Here is a 6,000-nt window from a genome sequence, read left to right as displayed (position 1 = left end):
TTATTGTATTGTTGCCTTTTCTTCTGTGTCTTTCTGTGTTTTCAACATATTGTCATTTACAGTATTAAAGGTGCAGTATGTAGGATCTGGCGGTATCTAGCGGTGAGGTTGCAGATTGCAACCAACTGAAGATTCTACCGGGTGCTAAGCGTGTAGGAGAACTACGGTGGCTGACGCAAAAACGCAAATGATCCTATCAAAGAGCCAGTTTGTGTGTATGTGGGAAGTGAGTGGTGAAGCAAGAGAGAGAGAGAGCAGTGGCGAAGGGAGTGAGTAATGTTATCAACTCCAACCCAAAACAGTGTTTGTTTTGTCTGTTCTGCTACTGTACAAAACATGGCAGTGCAACATGGCAGACTTCATGGAGAGGATCAGCTCCCTATGTAGATATAGACGGCTCATTCTAAGGTAACGAAAACACAACTCTTATTTTCAAGTGATTATGTAATAAAGAAAACATACTTATTAATATTATATTCCATTTCTGCCAATAGATCCCCCTAAATGTTACACATTGTTCAGTCTTTATAGATGGGACACACACAGTTGCACACATACAGTATAGTGTGTGTAATTATGAAATTAGGGGAAAACAAGTGAGTCTAATCGTGTCTAAACCTTTCTAGTTTCTTTTCAAAAAGTTATTTTCAAGCAGACCAGTGTTGCAGAACGTACATTCAGAGCATCACATATAAACGTGTCCCGTGGAAATTATCTCTCTTCCCTTACCTCTTGACTCTGCTGATAAAGAGGCCCTTAGTGCCGTACATACGGAAGATAGGAGAGTTCATCTTACAGGAGCCTCGTCAGTGTTCAAAAAGATAAATGAGAATATAAACTCATGTCCAGGTTCATCATAGTCATCAGTCATCACAGAGCACAGATTAAAGGACACCTGTTGATGAGGCTTTCAACCATTAGTTTAATTAAAATCTTAAAGTATCCTTGACATTTTTATATATACATCATTCATAATACATTCAAACCAGCTATTTATCAACCTCATGTTCTCCCCTTTTACCAGTCTCAATCCCCGTCATAAACAAATATCCATTAGCATCAACTGCAACACTTTATCATGCATTATCACATTTGTTGCTGTTGTATTTGTAGTTGCAGTAACAAAGAAAATCCTGCAGGTGGTGCTAAAGAATCTGCTCTGAGTTTAGAGTCTAAACTAGCACTTGTGGTGGCAAAAAAATAACTAATATGTACTCTCTACAGAGGTAGTAGAAGGTAAATGAGTTATTATACTTGTATATTAAAGGACAAAACACATGAATGCAGGAAGTCTGTGGTGGTTTAAATATGATTTTCAGATGTTTTACAGCTTGAAGAAACACTCAAGTATTCATCTACTCAACATCAACAAAACTTTCATGACACTTGTTTTGGAGTTTGAATTATTTGCCCTAAATGTGATTAACATCTGTGTTAATGACATCCACTGATGTAAATGACCCTGCTGCTCTGTCTCAGTCTGCATCCCTCTCATATCTCTCGACTGCATATCGTATTCAGTGCATATCCTCACTGCTGCGGGCAGTGTTGACATTTAGACAGGCTGGTCCTTCTCAGAGAGAACTGTTGGCTCACACACGGAGAGATAACCTTGTCAGCTCCCTCCTTCCTTTAGCTGTCTGTTTCTCCTGTCTCTCTTTTACTCTTGTGTCTGTTTATCTCTCTGTCTGTTTCTCAGCTCACCTTTTCTCTCGTCATGCATCTTTCTCTACCCGTTTCCTTTTTTTCATATTTGCGGTGTATTTGCATCTTTATCTCCTACCTAGACCACCCATCTGTTTTCTACTCTGTGCTCTTGTTTTTTTTTTTTTTAAACTTCCCTCCTCGCTCTGCAGCATCTCAGGTGTTAACCCTTGATATCAGGTGTTGCAGCGAGGAAGCTTGTGTTCTTACAGTACAATCAATCTGAACAAAACAGCTGTCTTCTGAATTATTAGCAAATAATGCAAGAACACAAAACAAGAAGATCTTTATTGATTATTAGTTTCTGTTGTCAAACATTGGCAGCTTGCTCTAAAGCACTGGTTCCCAACCTGGGGGTCCCGAACCCCACTAGGGGTCGCGAGGCCTTGATTTTAAGGGATGTAAGAAAACTTTTTAAAAAATATATACAGTTGGCCTATATCTCAGCATTTTATTCATTTCTGGAAAGAAAACTAAATCAAACCGTTATTTTTGAAGGTTGGATTATAATTTTAAGTTATAAACAGGATAAGGGCACAGTGAAGACATGAACACAAGCTATATTCACAGAGCCTCCCCTCTCTGCTAAACAGCCTCATCCTGCATTAGAAAAGTACGCAGTTAAAACAGCCAAAGAGCGAATACAACAATGGCCAAGTGTCAGGGAGGAGAAAACGCTTAATTTATCAGAAAAGAAGCCCATTAAGTAGGTATGATTGTTAAAAATTAAATAATACAGACAGAGAATTGTATTAAAAGTTCCTAAAAATAACAGGAAAACTCATCTCTGATGCAATATTCATCGGAAATATTCTGCCCGTTTTACTTTTTAACTATTTGGGTTAATCGCACAGTTTATCAGTTATGTGGTGTTATGCATTGAATATAATATGAAATATCCATTTATATCCATCGAGATGGTTTCTTTTTTTGCTGTTTTGTTTTATTTCTTTAATTATTTATTGTTCCATTATTAACTGCTTATTTAATTTTCTTTGTATTTTAAATTAGTTTTATCCCTTTAAGTTGTAGATCTGGGTGGCTATGGATGTTGGGATGTAGGATTACATTATGTTTGGCTGTTTTTCTTGGTTTAAGATATGACTAGAAAGCTATAAATGCGATTGCCAAAAAAAAAGTATAAGAGAGTAAACCAAGCTTGTGAGAGGAAGCTCATCCACCTTGCTGACCTCTTCCCCCTTTCATTAAAGGGTGTTCCAGTGATTTATTTTGGACTTCTACTGCATAGTGGCGGACCCTGCCTCCTAAATGCCCACTTCTATCAAACCCCACCACCAGTTTGTAACGCCGGCTTTCTGTTAAACATGATAAGTCTTAACTCTAAAATAATGCTTTACATTTTGATTCATTATACTGTTTTTACAGGCTTAGTAAGCTGGACTTCGTATGTAAAATCAATGGAGTGCACCTTTAATATCCAATTTGTAGTCCTTCAAATAAAATAATAGACTAGGATATCATGAGATGTGAATCAGATTTTCATCCCTGTTTTATAACAGTCACTGTCTGTCACCTTAAAGGTAAAGACAAGGAACTGAAAGGTGTTGAATTCACCGGGGTAAGAGCTGCTCTTGCGTATGATTTGCCATTGTAGCATTTGCTATTCCCCTCTGAGTCATCTTTGCACACCTACAGATGTGCCCTCATCTGTCTGTCTGTCTCTCTCGTCTGTCACATCTCTGGAAAAAACATTCATTCATCACACACCAAGAGAGCCGACTAAGCCAGATGTTGTCACATGGAAATTTCAGCCTGACCTCTAATTTATTTATTTCCTTTCCTACTTAGACAGGGATCTGTTGGAGGGAGGTAATCTGAGGAGGACACACACACACACACACACACAATACTGCTGCTCATTCTGTGCTGAAGGATAGATCGACTCTGTGTGTCTGTGTAGAGATCTGAGGTCCAGTGAATTCCTTCCTGACTCGCACATTTCTAATACTAAATGCATTTTCTGGATATGTTTTGTTTTGTTCAATATCTGTAAGATTTGACATCAAACAAGTAACAAAGAACCCTTCTACCACAAGCAGTTTGCTTTGGAACTGTTTCACATAGTAGATAATATGGACTTTTTCTCCTTTTTATGAGGCAATAATACAAACAAACAGAGAACCAGTATACTGTTTCTCCCTTTCACCTTTCTTTTCAGGGCAGACTCATAAATAATAACCACACATTGTCACGATGTGGAGCAGGTGCTGCCGACAACATCTGTCTGTGTCTGTGTGTGTGTGTTTCTGTAAATAGCCACCCACCACCGACCCTGTGATGTCTCCATTTGTCAGATGGTATCAGTGTTAATTAGAGGGGGCAGAAATACAGAAGAGGAGCATAAATGCAGCATTCAAGTAGCTTGACTGCTGTTCCCTCTTCGTTTCTCTCTATACTTTCTATTTTTTCCCGGTTCTTCACAGTGTTTCTTGTGAGCAGTGTTATTTAAAAGATGCCAGTGATTTTATCTTGTTTTTGGCTGACCTCCAGCAGCTAATGACTTTCCCTCTACCTCCAGCTACTATTCCTTTTGAAGTACTTATAAAAGAACCTGTGTTACTCCTTTCCCTGGAAATAGTTTCAGGGAATTTAAATCACAGATGCCCCAAATGTCTGTGCAATTTTCATCTTGGCTGGAACGTCAGAGCACAGTTTTATTTGCTGCCATCTAATCTTTCTGTTGTAAATAACGGCAGGATGTGTGTGTCAGTGCATTAAAATAAAAATACACAAGTGAGACATTAGAGAGTATTATTCCATGCCTTTGTGATTGTAGATACACTTTTGAATTGCACCACTGTTACTCCCAGTCGTGACAGAAGCATCTCTGTAAAGAATTGACTGTAGAATTTACTGTAAAAAAGTTGCCAATAAAGTATTGTAAAATTTATGTTAATTACTGTAAAAAGAATTACAGGAAACAATTACAGGTTTTTGTTGTATATAAATTACAGTGATGTATTGTTGTTGTCAACAATAATAAGTTACCGTAAAATTTTGCTGTAGAAATTACAGCAATTCAGTCAACAGTGATATTTTGATGTGAACTGATTTCGATGTAAATAAGACGATGAAATAGCTTTAAGTCAGTAGTATGTGATTTCAAGAACACTGAGCGATTTTGAAAGAAAAGATTGTATCTTTTCTTGCAAAATGGTCTTCATTACATTTTCTGACAGCTTCCCTGTCAACAAATAAAACCATCTAAAAAAACAAGATTTTGCTCTGACGCAACAGCAACAAAACTATTTGACAATTTCCTCTTCACTGCATTCCTCTTATAACTTCGTCTTATCTCGCCACCACCACACAGGAGAAGGAGCAGATACACACCTGGAAGATGTATTGTAAAGTCTCTTAAAATCCAAGGAGCTTCACTTAAAGTACAGCATGCAGGGTACAGCATGTTCACAGTTGTTGTTTGGGAAGGGATGAGCATTTTTCCAACAGCACCAGCTCTGTAATCACAAAGGAACCACTGACCCATCATCTAACGGCTTACATTTAGCACATTTTTCATCAAATTTCTGCATCACTCTTGTAAAATTCAACTGAAAGTGTCCAATGATATAACAAAGTAAAAAGACTGTGGCGTCTCCAGGTTAGTGAGTGATGAGAGAGACATCTTTAACATTACTGTCAAGGTCACAGGATGCTGTGGATTCCCATTGCCTTATAAATGTCTTCCACTCTGTTTTCATTTTCACCTGAATGTCATTTAATGAAGTGGAAATAGCACACGAAATCCAGAACCATCGCAGTAACTCTCCTCTGCTCTTCTCGTGGAGCCGTAAGATCATGGCGTCACTTTACACTGGTTCATTACATTAAGTGACTCGTGGGTCTCTCTCATCTCTGTTAATCCTGTAGCACCTCTGCATAATCAGTATTACATCCTCCATGACCTGCCTTCTCTACGTTTCTGTTCTTCTCACTGTCCTGACTCTCAACACAACCCTACAAAAAGATAATCAGGGTTGAGCCTGCTCACAACCTGGATCTTGTTTTATATTATTTTACCCTCGGCATGTAGACCGCCTCTCTTTTAACCTAACCACAGGCTATGGGACTTTGTTAGTCAACAGACTAGTATACAATACACCTATAAGAAATCTGCAAACATTGGAGAAACTTGTGTTTTTTGCTCCTGTTATGATCTCTCCATCTTGTACGAGGGCCTACTACCCACGCAGTGCATCAAGTTCACACAGTTTTCTGGAATTGTCGTAGGTGGTTTCTGGGAAAAATAAGAAATCACAAACTGAATTGATTTGA

Source organism: Sebastes umbrosus, chromosome 8 (assembly GCF_015220745.1).
Source record: "Sebastes umbrosus isolate fSebUmb1 chromosome 8, fSebUmb1.pri, whole genome shotgun sequence".
NCBI classification, from domain to species: domain Eukaryota; kingdom Metazoa; phylum Chordata; class Actinopteri; order Perciformes; family Sebastidae; genus Sebastes; species Sebastes umbrosus.
This window is presented reverse-complemented; position numbering follows the sequence as displayed.